The following is a 16,034-nucleotide window of genomic DNA, read 5'->3' on the forward strand; positions in this document are numbered from 1 at the left end:
AAATGTCAAACTCACAATTAGCACCTCTACCTGCTGACAATGAGTCCGGTCACTGATAAGTGGAAATTTTGACTACTTATTAGCGCCTTTTAGCTTTCGTTTTAATCCAAAAGTATTTAATTATGTTCCCAAAAACTTATGAAATATGCTTAATTGCAGGAACATTGAAAAATGAGCCCCAAGATGAAATCAACTCAAGAAAAAGTGATGTGAACTAAAGGACAAAAATAGGCATAGAATCTCAAAGTGCGGACCACAGATTATCGTCTGAGGCCGCAGATTGTGAAGAAACTTATATCAGAGACCCGTGCAAAGTTAAGTCCGCACATGACATGTGCGGCCGCAAAAACTGGGCAAGAGCAAAAGTTTAGAGAACCTGCCTCTTAAGTTCAACAGGAGTGCGGACCGCACATGGAATTGTGCGGCCGCAGAACCTCCGAAAGGGCATTTTTGTCCGAAAATTCCGGCCCTGTATAAATAGAAGAGTTTCACTTAGGTGAAGTTTTGACATCAGCAGCTACATTAGTCGTTTTTATTTACTCTCTTTAGTAGTTTTTGCTATTTGAGCTTTTTGAATATAGATTTCATCATTTTAATTATCAATATGGGTTTAATTATCATTTCTTCTTCTATTTCTTCTATCTTAAGCATGAGTAGCTAGATTTTCACTAGGGTTATGACCCAACCCTAGAGTGTAATCTTAATGGTGTTTGATTTATTGCTTGTTCATGGTTGGGTGTTTATTATTTAGCCTTGTTCTTGCTTTTAACTGTAGAATTAATGGTTGCAAACATTAGTTCATGCCTATTTGACATGGTCTCTGCTTGAGCCTACAGATAGTAAAACCCGACTTGAGCTTTGTATCAACCGTTTTTTTCAATACCGATTTGGACTTGAGAAAGTCAAATTGGGCAAAATCACTCTCTGATTGAGAGGTCTTGAGTGGGTACTCAAGTGTTGATACCTATAATACAACCCGACCAATAAAAGAAGCTTTAAAGTTTTCAACCTGTTAGGCAAACACCTAGGTGAAGGTCATAGCCCTAGGCCTTTTATATCATTTGAAAAACAACAACAAAAATAATTTCTTAGTTTCATTTCTTAATCTTGCAATCTTAGAATAGAATAGACATAGAACAAACACCAATATGTGGAAGTGTAAATTGAGATAGTTCATACTCATACACTGCAATCTATACCCCTAAATCCTACATCTAGCTCCCTCTGAAATTCAACCCCGACTCCTTGTTGGGTATTACTATTGTAATCTACCATTTCATAACCTTGAATTGAGTTGTGAACTTGGACGAGATCAATTTTTAGCGTCATTGACGATGTGCTAAAAATGGATTTAGCTATTTTTTAGTTTTGTGTGTGAATTGTCTTTTTTTCCTTCTGTGTTACTGATTTTTGTGAATAAATTATAGGTGCAACAATGGCCCTCAACAATGATCAACTCGGAAACATGCCTTTGGGGGATGTGGATGCTGAAAATAACCAAGTTGAAGAGGTTCCTCTTGAACCTCAAGCAAATAGAAGAGGCTGACTGCTTCAGGACAATGTCCCAGTTCCACCCCCGCCTCCACCTCCACCAAGAGCGACTCCACACCGGGTATTGCCGAATGAAGAGTATGCAAGTTCGATAGTCCCGCCCTGTATTAGGGCGGGCAACTTTCAAATCACGAATGTAATGCTCACATTGCTAGAGCAACGGGGATTCTTCACCGGGGCTTTGAGTCAAAATGCATACAAACACTTGAAAGGGTTTGTGAACACTTGTTGGGGAGATTAAACAAATAAACGTCTTCGAGGATGCTTTAAGGTTGAGGCTATTTCCTTTCTCTCTACGGGGGAAAGCCTTGGGTTGGTTAGAGAGATTGCCAAACCATTCCATTCATACATGGGATGAGTTGGTGGAGAAATTTATTTCCAAGTTCTTTTCTCCCTAGCATATGGCTACTCTTACAGACGAGATTCTAGCATTCAAACAAGAGCCCAATTAGCCATTGCATGAAATATGGGAGAGGTACCGAATAATGGTCAAAAAGTTCCCCAATAATGACATGACGGAGGCTATGATTCAACAAACTTTCTATCGGGGGATTAATACTACCAATCAGTGCATAGTCAATCAACTTGCCGGTGGAAATTTCATGACAACGCCGTATGTGGAAGCTTGTGAGATTTTAGATGAAATGGCGGATACTTCATCGGCATGGCAAAGTAGAGAAAATATTCCTCAAGGTGATCTGAACGTGATTCACCTACATAAAGAATTGCATGATCATGGGCAAGCCATTGCTGAGTTAACCACCACAATGAATCAATTAGCCAAGGCTCAATTTCAACAAGTGCAAAGTCCTAAGCAAGTCAAGGCCATGGAGGGAGTTAGTATGATGGTGAACAAGAGAAGGCCCAAGGGTCCACAAGTGCAAAATTGTATGCAGAATTATGTGCAAGAAGATAGTGGATTTGACCAAGATGAATCTTACAATGAACAAGATGAGGAAGTGTAATATGTGAATAACTTTCAAGGGCAAAGAAACAACTCTCAAGGCCCGATCAACAACAATGTAAACCTCAAGGTAATTGGAATTCTAACAACCAAGGTAATTGGAATGGTGGAAATAATCAAGGGAATTAGAATAAAAAAGAACAATCAAGGAAATTGGAGTAGTGGAAATAACCAAGGTAATTGGAGTGGCAACGACCAAGGATATTGGGGAGGCAACAACTAAGGGGGATGGAACAATAATCAAGTCGATCGGGGGTCGGGCTTCAAAGGCCCCCGATGTATCAACAACCGAGCAAACCCGCTTTCTTATCCTTCCCATTGTCCAAGTTCTTCCAACAATGAGATGGGGCGAATTGAGAATATGTTCAAACAAATGATAGAGAAGAATGCTAGCCTCGCACAACACATCAATTTGCAATTTGGAAGTTCAAATGTGGAAAATCTCTCAAGCTCTAAACACTCGTCCTACGGGGGCACTACCAAGTGATAAGGTAGTGAACCCAAAGGGCGGGAACAACACGGGACATGCCATGGTCGTTAATACAAGGAGTGAAAAAGGTGGGGATGCACCCACCTAAGTCAAATGAAACTCATGGATGATGAGCAAGCGGTACAAGAAGATTAGACCCTGAACAATATGGTGCAAGCAAATGATGAAGTGCGGATTGATATTGATGACAATGTGGAAGATACTCAAGAGGAAGTGAACCCGTCTAGGGATCACATTGTGGACTTATTGGAACCGGTAATGCAAAAGGCTAAGGCACCAATGCCTAGGCTTCCTCCTCCATATCCTCAAAGGCTTGCCATGGCGAGAATCAATTCAAAAAGTTCATTGACATGATGAAGAGTCTATCGATCAATGTGCCATTGGTTGAAGCTTTGGAGCAAATGACCGATTGTGCAAAATTTATGAAGGATTTGGTGGCAAAGAAGTGGTCAATGAATTGTGAAACTATAAAAATGACTCATCAAGTGAGTGCAATTATGCAGTCAATGGCTCCCAAATTGGAAGATCCCGATGCTTTCACAATCCCTCGTACCATTTGAAGTGCGAGTTTGATAAAGCTCTTTGTGATTTTGGGGCAAGTATCAATTTGATGCCTTATTTAGTTTTCAAGACTTTGAGAATTAGACAACCAAGACCCACATCTAAGAGATTACAAATGGCCGATCGGACCATGAAGAGACCACTGGAGTAATTGAGGATGTATTGGTTCGTGTTGATAAATTCATTCTTTTGGCGAATTTTGTCATTCTTGATTGTGAGGTTGACTATGTGGTACCGATTATTCTTCGGAGACCTTTCCTTGCTATGGGTAAGGCTCTAGTTGATGTTGAAGACAAAGAACTTACCTTTTGGGTTGGTGATGAAAAAGTGATTTTCCATGTGTGTAAGTCTATGAGGCAACCCAATAAAAATTAGGTGTGCTCTTTTGTGGACTTGGTGACCGATGTGATTATGGGTGAAACAAGTGTTGTGATGAATGTTGATTATGCATTAGAGTCCATCATGCTCAACTTTGATGATGAAGAGATGGAGGGCTTCGTGGAATGTGTTAACTCTTTACAAGGAATGGGGTCGTACACTTATGAGCCTCGCAAATTGTCCTTGGATCTTGAAAATAGGACAACTCCTCCAAAAAGCCTTTAATTGAGGAGCCTCCCATCTTGGAGTTGAAGCCATTGCCTCCACATCTTCGGTATGAATTTCTTGGCCCTTCTTCTACTTTACCGGTTATCCTTTCCTCTTGTTTGACTAACGTGCAGGTAGACTCTACATTGGTGGTGCTACAAAAGAGGAAGAAGGCTATTGGATGCATATTGGCAGATATTCAGGGGATAAGTACCGCTTTTTGCATGTACAAGATTAACTTGGAGGAATGTGCCAAACCATCTATAGAACATCAAATGAGACTCAATGAAGCCATGCAAGAGGTTATCAAAAAAGATATCATCAAGTGGTTGGATGTCGGGGTTGTCTACCCCATTTTCGATAGTTCGTGGACTTCTCCTGTTCAATGTGTCCCAAATAAAGGGAGCATGGTAACCTGCATCGTGTCGCGACGTTAAATCAAGCGCTTCTAGGGAAGCAACCCATGTTTCTTTTTCTTTTTTCTTTTCCTCTTCTTTAGATAGGTCTTATTTTATACTAACTGGTTTTGAAGTATGTTGCAGGAATATGTGTGCTCTACAAAAACTATGCTCAGAAAAATTGGCAAAAGTGCAGACCGCACATGTATTGTGCGGACAACACAATTCTGGATGCTACAGTAGAAGGCAAATGTGGTCGCACAATTCTTGTGCGGACCGCACAACTTGAGATGGAAAAATGCACACTCTCTGAAGTTTATTTCTCAGAGAAACAGCCAAAGTGCGGCCGCATAGGAAAATCTGCGGCCGCATCGCTAAATCTGCGGACTACAGATCAACAAAGGGAATTTGAACACTAGGTAACAGTGTACGGACCACAGAAGGACAGAAGTGCGGACCGCACAATAATTGTGTGGTTGTAGAAGATCAGCTACGCGGCCGCAGTCACATTTGTGCGGTCCGTAGAAGAGCAATGTGTGGCCTCACTCAGAAATGTGCGGACCGCGGAAAGAGAGAAGTGCGGCCGCAGTTTAGAATTATGCGGTCGCAAGTTTTCAATCCTGTCAGGCTGAAGCAAAGTGCGGAACGCACATGGAATTGTGCGTCCGCAGAACCACCGAAAGGGCATTTTTTGTTCGAAAATTCCAGCCCTATATAAATAGAAGAGTTTCACTTTTTTAGGTGAAGTTTTGACATCAGCTACATTAGCCGTTTTTCTTTACTCTTTTTAGTAGTTTTTGCTATTTTGAAATTTTTGAATATAGATGCCATCATTTTAATTATTAATATGGTTTAATTCTAATTACATCGATAATAAAGGAGAAAAGGAGAGAAAAATAAAATTCTTGGAGAAATGGAACTTTACTTACGTTTTGTGTTCCATTCCTCGGGGAACGACATGTCCTTTGCCGGGATCAGGTTCGAGGTCCTCACTCGGACAAATCGGCCTAGCCAACCTTGGTCTCGATCTTCATCGATGCTCGAGAATGGGGCTTTAGAGGCCCATCGTGCAAGTTTAATCAGCCTGCTCTACCCCCGGAAGAATCGAGGACTGTACAGGCGCATCAGATGGTCAACGGTGAATAGGCATCTATCTATCTTACTCAGAAGAATCGGAGAAGAATGACTATCCTCTAGAACGAGGGGTGGATCTGACCAAGGTACACCTCGTACCTTTTACAGAATTAGATGATCACTGGGTCCAGTGGACCCAACGTAAAGGGATAAGTGTAAACACTTAAATATCTTCTTCGGGGCGGGGGACCACCACGTCTTTTTCGGCCCAGTGTAGTCCTTTATGACTATAGGGAGGGTCTCTTCGGTGATCGAGCAAATATATCTCGATACATTTTCACCCCGTTCCGAAACGGGTGAAGGTTTTTCAACTTTAAAGTCGGTGGTCACCGAGCACCCGCTAGGAATAAATGCTTCAAGAGGAGGTTCCGCCGTTGGTTCCTCGCCGGACGGCCGTGATGAAGAAGCAGTTTTTTTTTGAGGAACTGTCTTAGAAGTTTTCGCCGTTTTCTTTTCAAATAAAGGATAAAGATGAAAGAGAGGAGGTGAAAATGGTACACTTGACGATGTGGAGTATAAACAAGCGAGGGTTCTTACAAAACTCTCAAGAAATCTGGGTACAAGTACTAGAAAATGCAAAGATTTTTTAAGAACAAGATTAGGAAAAGATTGGATGTAAAGTTTGAATGAATGAAGAAGGAGATATTTATAGTTTTCAAACGACGGTTCAAAGCCTGTAGTGGCCGACCAACAACTGACGAACATTTAATGCCATTAAGACGTGACTGACAAGACGTTTCGTCCATTTTTGTCGTTTCTGCCGCAAAGTATGGAGATGAGGATCGGGGACTCATATCGTTTCTCGTCATTTATACTCCGAAAAATAAGGGGACTATCTGTATACGGTTGAAATCGGGCACATCTATTGAATGACAGATCGGGCTTAAAACGTAATGAATTGAAGATCGACCCCGGGTTCTAGCGAACCAGGGTACGAGGTTAGAACACCCGTCTTTGAGATTTCCGAGTCCATGACCCCGGAATCGACCCCGACTCCGTATGAGCTCGAGGAAACATTGTCGGATTAGATAGCGCAAGGCCAAAATATCCATAACCGGTCGAATATCACGGCGGGAATCTCGACATGTATCAATGAGAAACTGGTTAATTAGCAAATCATGAGATTTTTTATCTTTTATAGAATTGTACCTAAAGTAAGATTCCCCTCTTATATAAAGGGGGTCTTATTATTTGTAAAAAATATTGTATCACGCATCCCAAAGCATTATAATATAATTTTCTTCGTGCAAGCTACTGTTCTTCTACATCTGATATTATTTGAATTACATCCAGTTCGAGTGAGACTTACTTTTCAAGGCTATAACTGTTTAAGTCATATGGTTTGAATTTACTTTATTAATGTTCGCTTTATTTATAATTTAATTTATCGTTTTGTATCAAATTAACCCACGTATCCTTAAATCACTTATAAATTCAATTGTTATTCGATTTTGAGGATAAACAACGTTATTATCCGAATGTACTAATTTTGCAACTAATTTTCCAGTTAAAATGTTTTAGAAGAGGTAAAAATACATATACGCCAAAAATGACATTAGTTGAAATAAAAGTAGGGATGTTAGCACTTACTCCATATGTTATGGGCAGAAATTATTATTATTATTCTAGTTATTTCCTACATACTTTTTGGAAAAAATACAATATGGAAAGAATAGATTGATGGATAACATATATTATCATACAGTTGTCCAACATGTATTAAATTTTCAAAAATATGTGAAACACGTAAAAAAAGTAAGGAAGCCTAGCTAAAACTTTATAAGAGCAATTCTAAACTCTTATTTTTGTAAGATAAAATTAGTAAACTAGTTAAACAATGTTTATATTAACGACTTCTTAAGAAAGTATTAACAGAAAAATTGTTCACCAACATGAAAGGATACAATTTATAGCAATAAAAGTCATTAAGCAAGTAATGAATATTAAATGAGAAATAAGAGATTAAAAATGAAAATTAAAATTAGCTACAAGATTTTAACCTAGAAACAGTGCCGGCTGAAGCATAAGGCAAGTAAAGTAAGTACTTTAGGCTCCAAAATTTTAGGGGCCCCATTTTTCACTAGTAGGTATATGAATTAATCTTTTAAAAATTTGAATATTTTGAAGTAAAAAAAGTACAATTTTTTAATAAACTAAGAAAATAAACCTTCAAAATTTTGAACAATTAGAAGCGTATGAAAATATTTTTGATTTCATATTTAGAGGTATAAGAATTTGATATAATTAGGTGACGAGATTTTGGAAATACGTTGCCTTAACGACGAAAGATATTGATGGTTTAGACTTATTTTTGGAATTAAAAGTGTCACACCTCCTTTTTACACACCCGAAGGTAGTACAAGGGAGTTTTTCCAATTAAAGTGACATTATTCGAAATGAGATTAATTTATTCAATTTTGTTCAGAGTCGCCACTTGAGATAGTTTATTTGGTGTCCCAAGTCACCGATTTATTTTAAATCCCAAATCGAGGAAAATTTCGACTTTCCTTTTTGAAGTCTGCGAACCAGAAATTCTGAATAAGGAATTTTGTTAACCCGGGGGAAGGTGTTAGGCATCCCCGGATTTCGTAGTTCTAGCACGGTCGCTTAAACTATTATAACTGGCATATTATCTGATTTTAATACATGTTTTAAACTATTGTGCATTTTTACCTTATAGCCGCTTTTATTTAATTATTGTTACATATTGCGAATCATGTCACGAGAACCGTACTCACAATCTACAACATGTTTAATTTTTTTTTAAAGATTAAATTGTGGCCGGGTCACATAACTGTACCCCCGGATTTTAGTAACTAGGTGTCACAAACTACGTTACGGGAACCGTACCCGTAGCTATGACAATTATTCAATTAACGCACCTAAAGTAAACTACGAAAGTTCAAGCCAATTTCTATTTTTTTAGCTTGCGTTTTCTATCTCTTTTATACATACACGAACATATACATACTTCAAAAGTTTTTGTAAAAAAGAAAGATATATATTTAAATTTGCTCGACTTATGTAACTTAATGTACAAGTCATGAAAATACATAGACTAGTAAAAAAAGGATTGGATAAATCAGGAGGCAAAAAGTCCAAGAACAAGAAAACGTGAGGCAGAGAGGATAGGGGGGCAAATTTTGACATTAAACTAATCAAATAAATAAAGTAGATTGTGGTTGTAAAAGCTGGAGTGCACAAACAACTCATTAACAAACTATTGAGGAATCATTATGCCTACGAGTTGAAACATGTGATACTATATATCTTTATATTTTTGCTACTAAAAAAACTATATACCTCATGATGCCGCTTATCTTATTTCTGAAAGTGGAGTATAGAATATAATTTACGGCTTGTTTGCTATTAAAAGATAACCATTGCTGGCCATCAGATCCTCGATTTAAGAGCAAATTTGCTTGGATTTTACTCTCTTCCTCGATGACAAGAAGTGAAAATTAAAGAAAATGAGTAAAGACTCCCAAAGCAAATAACAGATTCCAAAATCTTTACAGCATTTACTTCGTCAACATTTAATCTAAAGTTTAACATTTTCGATTCATTACACTACTTTATTCAAATGGAAACCAAACATTCATCCATGACACACTAGAATAGCAGAAATCATATTTTTGAGCAAATCCAAAAATCTAAAAGGAATTCAATAACTTTATATAGCCATTCAGCAAAACATAATACAAAGGTTTGGGACTGACCTAACAGAGTTAAGCGGATACCAAGAGATAAGCCAAAGAAAAGCATAATCCAAATCACATGAGGAGCTCAAGAAGCAATTTCAACAGTAGCAACAGAGCAACAAACCTTTACCCGAATCCAGTTGAAAATTTTGAATTTTGAAGCCTTTGCTTTCAGCTCTTTTGAGTGTGAAGAACTTTCAAAGTGAGTCTCTCAAATGTTGGGTGTGAATTCAGGTGTGCATTTTCAGAGAAGCTTCCGTGGTAAAATGAGTGTGTGCGACCGTTTTTCTTGGGAAGAAAGGATGAGATCAGTTGTATTTGTCTGTTGCTTGGAGAAAATATCCAAGAAGAAGAAGAGAGCTCCCTTGTAAAATGCACCCTTTTCTATATATAATTTTTTTTAAGGTGAGGTCTTGATGTGTGTGTTATAGGTAGAGAGAATGATGAAGAATGGGTGGAGGAAATATTTTTTGGGGAGAGTGGGGAACATGAGTGGGGAAAGTGGGGAACATGAGTGGGGAAAATGGAGAAAGTGGGTAGTGAGTGGAGAAAGTGGGGAAAATGGGTAGTGAGTGAAAAAAGTGGGAAAAGTGGATAGTGAATAGAGAAAAATAGGAATAAATTCAAACATGATCAAAAATAAGCTGCTCACAAAAGTATTAAAGAAAGATAAAACAAGTAAAAGATAATACTCTAATCAACCTACTTAATCATATAAAAAGACTTGCTTCTTTTTTAAATGCCTATATTATTTATATAATAATATTAACTATAAAGAGGTAAAATGGATTAGTTATATTGACTTGGGTGAACTCAGGAAAAGTTGACTTAGTTGACTGGTTGATGCTTTCTGTAGTAGGGAAAGTTGGGACTGCTTTTCAACTTTAGATTCTGATTTTGTTTATGTTTGAGCTGTACATATTATTTTGGTAATTGAAATTCTTTAATTACCCCCAAAAAAACTCCCTCAACCACTTTTACGAAAGAGTGGGTGATATGACAAGATTTTGTAATCTTTAAACCTGTCATTTGTAAGATTTAATTCACAGTTTCACTTAATGTTCGTGATGGTTAAATCTACAAATTAATGAGCTAATGTATTTCATAGCAAATATGTTTAAATTAAACTCCCTGCAGATTTCCTCCAGGTTAAAATATATCAGTAAACCTCCTTTTATCTGTCCTTTTAAAATTTAATACTCCATGATTCTTCAGAAAATAATAATAAAGGTCATGCGAAACAGAAAAGTCTAAATCAAATATACTTTACAACTGTTAATAAGCGTTTTAAATTGCCACATGCAACCCCATGTGAAGCACAGCATTCCTACTGCGGTGAGGGTATATTTTATTTTACTTCTATATAAATGAAAAGGCCACTAACAAAAGGACAAGTATCTTCCACTAATTGTTACTCCCTCTGTATCAATTCAAAAGATGCAATTTTTTTAATCTGGTTAAAAAAATGATATTCTTTACAATTAAAAATAATTTAAATTTTAAATTTTTATTTTATTCTTAATAAAATAATTCATGTTACAAAAATAACTATATCTTGTTATATATTATAAGTTTCAAAAATCTTTTTTTTTTCTTTCTTAAACATCAAATTCAGTCAAAGTCCATCTAATAAAATGAGAAGAAGGAAGTAGTTTATTTGATGGATCATTCTTTGCCTTGGAAACTAAAGAGAGGGTAGTCAACATTGGCGGTCGCGTTAAGGTTCTTCTATTGTCCCTTTTTAAATATTCAAGTTGGGTATTATTAATTACTAGACCGGCTATGATGTATGAGGCTGAATGTTGGCCAGTTAAGAAGTCGCATATTCAGTAGATGAAGGTAGCAGAAATGAGGATGTTAAGGTGAATGTGCAAGCATACTAGGATGGATAAGACTAGGAGTGATGATATTCGGGAGAAGGTGTGCGTGGCTCCCATTGATGACAAGATGCGGGAAGCGAGACTCAGATGGTTCGGACATGTTCTGAGGAGAAGTCCAGATGCTCTATTAAGGAGATGCGAACGGCTGGTTGTAGAGGGCACGAGAAGAGGTAGAGGGCGGCCTAAGAAGTATTGGGGGAGGTGATCAGGTAGGATATGACGAGGCTTCAGATTACCGAGGACATGACACGTGATAGGAACCTGTGGATGTCGAATATTAAGGTTGTAGGTTAGGAGGTAGTTGAGTCTTGCCTTATGTCATAACTTTGTGGGATTAGTTTGGTAGGGATACTATTTCACTTCTGCTTTGTATCTTTCTTCTGGATTATATGTTAGTTCCTATTTTATATATTTTCCCTATTTTACCTATTTTTCTTATTATTCCTGTTGTGTTACTGATTTTGTCTCCTTTTGCCTTTTTGTCCTCTTGAGCCGAGGGTCTTTCGGAAACAGCCTCTCTATTCCTTCGGTGTAGGGGTAAGATCTGCGTACACACTACCCTCCTCAGACCCCACTAGTGGGATTTCATTGGATTATTGTTGTTGTAGTAGTTCAAAACGGACCGTAAGACCAAATACGCGCTCTTCCTGAAAATGAGGATTACTTTAGCTAACGAACAACTAACGACTTCGTCAAGAAGAATTTTTTTCAAATAATACAATGTTTGTAGTGGTAATTGAACTTGAAGTGTAAATATCATGATCCAAATCGGGTGGATAAGCAAACTATATATATATATATTATGTTTTTGATTGTATAGTTCAACTATGCTATATTGTTATGATTACTATTGCATGATTGATGCTTTAGTTGAGTATTAAAACATGGTTTGCTATACGGTAGAAATCGGGCTTGTCTACAATATGGTAGATCGAGCTCGGAATATGAGGGACTAAAGATCGACCTCCGGTCCTACCAGGCCAGAACCCGAGATCAGAATGTCCGTCTTCAAGAGCATTGAGTCCGTGACTTCAGAATCATCCCTGACATCGAACGAGCTCGAGGAAACATTATCAGTGTAACCAACAGAAGACCGAAATAACAGAAGACCGAAATATCCGTGACCGGTCGGATATTACAGTAGAAATCTTGGCACGTATCAATAAGGAACCGGCAAATCAATAAAGCAGGAGAATTTTACCTTTTATAAAATTATACTTAAAGTAAGACTCCCCTACTATATAAAGGGGGTCTAATTATTTGTAAATCACGTTGTAACACACATTCCAAAGCAGTATATTGTTAATTTATTTCTTTAAGCTCTTGTTCTTCTGCATCTTGACACCGATCAAATTCCATCCAGTTCAAGTATGGATCACCCCCAAGGTTGTTACTGTTCAATTCGTGTGGTTTGAATTTACGTTATCATATTCTATTTCAATTGCAATTTAATTTATCGCTTTGTGTCAATTTAATCCACATATCCTTAAAACCACTTACAAATTCAATTGTCATCCGATTCTGAGAGCAAATAGTTTAACGCCCATCGTGGGGCTAAGGATAATAGTGGTTATTTGATACAATTTTTTTCTAACACACACTACTTTATACTTGTTCTTTGAAGTGCCTCTAATTTCAGGTTAAAGCTCAAAAAGTCAAACTCATAATTGACACACTACTTGTTAAAAATGAGTTCGGTCACCATGGTGAAAATAACAACATAACGCCTGGTAACGAGGTATCGCCCATTGATCCCATCGGAATTCCAGTCGCGGACCCGTTAGAGCTAACTCACATGTGGCTATCGACACAAACCTGCCTACCGACCCCGAGTATAGCATCCGTGGTATAGCTCGATTGACAGCGCAGAATACTCATAACAATGGAGGAGACAGGATCAATCTACGGATGATCTTCGAAATGTTACAGGCTCAACAGGCGGTGATAGCTCAGTTACAGAACCAAAGCCGCGCACCGAGAAGAATTGAACCCGATTTGTCTCGAAAATTCAACCGCAGGGAAGAATCGATCGCAGAGAGGTCAAGCGAAAACGAGTCAGGGACTAACCCCGAGATCATAAAATGCTCGAGGAGCTAACAAAACGAATAGAATCAGGGGAGAAGAAAATCGAAGCAAATGACAAAAAGGTAGAAACCTACAAATCCAGGATCGACCAGATACCGGGAGCGCCACCGATACTGAAAGGCAAGAATTCCAAGAAGTTCATACAAAAACCTTTCCCTCCGAGTGTGGCTCCAAAGTCGATCCATAAAAAATTCTGCATGTCCGAGATTCCTATGTACAACGGAACGACCGACCCAAATAACATGTTACCTCCTACACATGCGCCATCAAAGGGAATGACTTGGAGGATGATGAAATTGAGTCTGTCTTGCTGAAGAAATTTGGAGAGACCCTATCAAAGGGAGCTATGATATGGTATCACAACTCAATTCCCAATTCTATTGACTCATTTTCTATGCTTGCAGACTCTTTCGTGAAAGCACACGCCGAGGCTATCAAGGTCGAAACTAGGAAGTCGGACCTTTCAAAGTAAGACAGAAGGATAATGAGATGCTTAGGGATTTCATGTCCCGATTTCAAATGAAACGGATGGACCTGCCGGCGATCACCGATGATTAGGCAGTTCAAGCTTTCATCCAAGGACTCAATGTTCGAAGCTCGTTAGCTTTACATCAGTTGAAGCAGAATCTAATAGAGTATCTGGCTGTTACTTAGGCTAATGTGCATAACCAATATCAATCGAAAATTAGAGTCGAAGATGATCAACTTGGAGCTCCTTCTGGGTTCGTTTATCCTGTTAGACCCATCGATAGAGTCAAGAGAGATAACGACCGTGAATCAAGGTCAAACAGGGATCGATACCTTCCGTACAATGGAGATCAAAGAAGCAGTGGGTCCGAACGGAATTCTATGCGAAATGAAAAGAGAAATGATAGAGGCTAGAGCAACCGAGGACTCATGAGCAAGAATGGGTTCTACAGGCCTATCGGGCCTAAAGAAGAACAAAGGTTATCGGAATATAACTTTAGTGTTCATGTTGCTGCCATCATATCAGCTATCGAACACATCAAGGACACCAAATGACCTCGACCTCTACAATCCGACCCAGCCCAAAGAGATCCTAACCAGATGTGCAAATATCATTGCACTCACGGTCACAAAATAGAGGATTGCCGATATTTGAGGGAGGAGGTAGCCCGGTTATTCAACAATGGGTACCTTCGAGAATTCCTGAGCGACCGAGCCAAGAATCATTTCAGAAATAGGGATTCTAATAAACAGACCGAACAAGAAGAACCTCAACACGTCATTAACATGATTATCGGTGGGGTCGATGTTCCTCAAAGGCCAATGTTGAAACGTACCAAAGTATCCATCACAAGGGAAAAACGAACTCGAGATTACATACAAGAAGGAACTTTGTCTTTCAATGACGAGGATATAGAAGGGATCGTCAACCCCATAACGATGCACTGGTAATATCTGTACTCATAAATAAATCTCGAGTTAAGTTTGAATTAATTGATTCAGGTAGCTCGGCCAATATCATCCGGTCGAGAGTCGTAGAACAACTTGGTCTACAAGATCAAATCGTGCATGCAATTCGAGTTTTGAATGGATTCAACATGGCATGTGAAACCACTAAGGGGGAGATAACATTACCAGTGAATGCGCCGGGACCATCTAGGAGGCCAAGTTTTATGTGATCGAAGGAGACATGAGGTACAACGCCCTATTCGGAAGGCCGTGGATCCACAACATGAGGGAAATGCCCTCGAATCTTCACCAAGTGTTAGAATTCCCAATGCCAGGAGGGATTAAAACAATCTATGGAGAACAATCAGTCACAAAGGAAATGTTTGCAGTCGACAAGGTGATTCCGATATCAATACTCGCAATGTCGAAGGAACCAATTTCGGGTATAAAGCAAGAGGGTAAATAGCAATTACAGACATCATCCACGACCCAACCGGATAAATAGGGGACTGATGAAGACGATGATTATAGGGTTACGAGATCTTTTATAGTCCCCGATGATTCCGATGCCACTAAATCAACAGTCGAGAAGTTGCAACATGTCATATTGATCGAGTATTTACCCGATCGGAAGGTACACCTGGGCACGGGGTTAACTCCCGAGCTCAAGAAAAAACTCATTCAATTGTTTATATCTAACATAGATTGTTTTGCTTGGTCCCATATTGATATGACAGGGATCCCACCGGAGATAACCACTCACAAGCTAATCCTGGATCCTATTCTACCTGGTCAAGCAGAAAAGGAGACCCCAGTCCGAGGTCAAACATGCTTTCATCTAGGACGAGGTATCTAAACTAGGGTTCATTTGGGAGGTTAAATTGGATTGGTTAGCAAACACAGTGGTAGTCTTTAAAAAAGGGAACAAATTAAGAATGTGTGTAAACTATAAGGATTTGAATAAGGCGTGTCCCAAGGACTCTTTCCCTTTGCCCATCATCGATTGCATGATTGATGCCACGACCGGCCACGAAACCCTCAGTTTTCTCGACGCCTATTCTAGGTATAACCAAATACGGATGAACTCGGGTGATCAGGAAAAAACCTCCTTCATTACTAAGTACGGCACATACTGCCATAATGTGATGCCATTCGGGTTAAAAATTGCTGGTGCCATTTATCAACGCTTAGTAAACCAGATGTTTGAAGAACAAATAGGGAAATCAATGGATGTTTACATTGAAAATATGTTAGTTAAGTCCCTGCGAG

The sequence above is a fragment of the Nicotiana sylvestris genome, chromosome 11 (assembly GCF_000393655.2).
Source record: "Nicotiana sylvestris chromosome 11, ASM39365v2, whole genome shotgun sequence".
NCBI classification, from domain to species: Eukaryota; Viridiplantae; Streptophyta; class Magnoliopsida; order Solanales; family Solanaceae; genus Nicotiana; species Nicotiana sylvestris.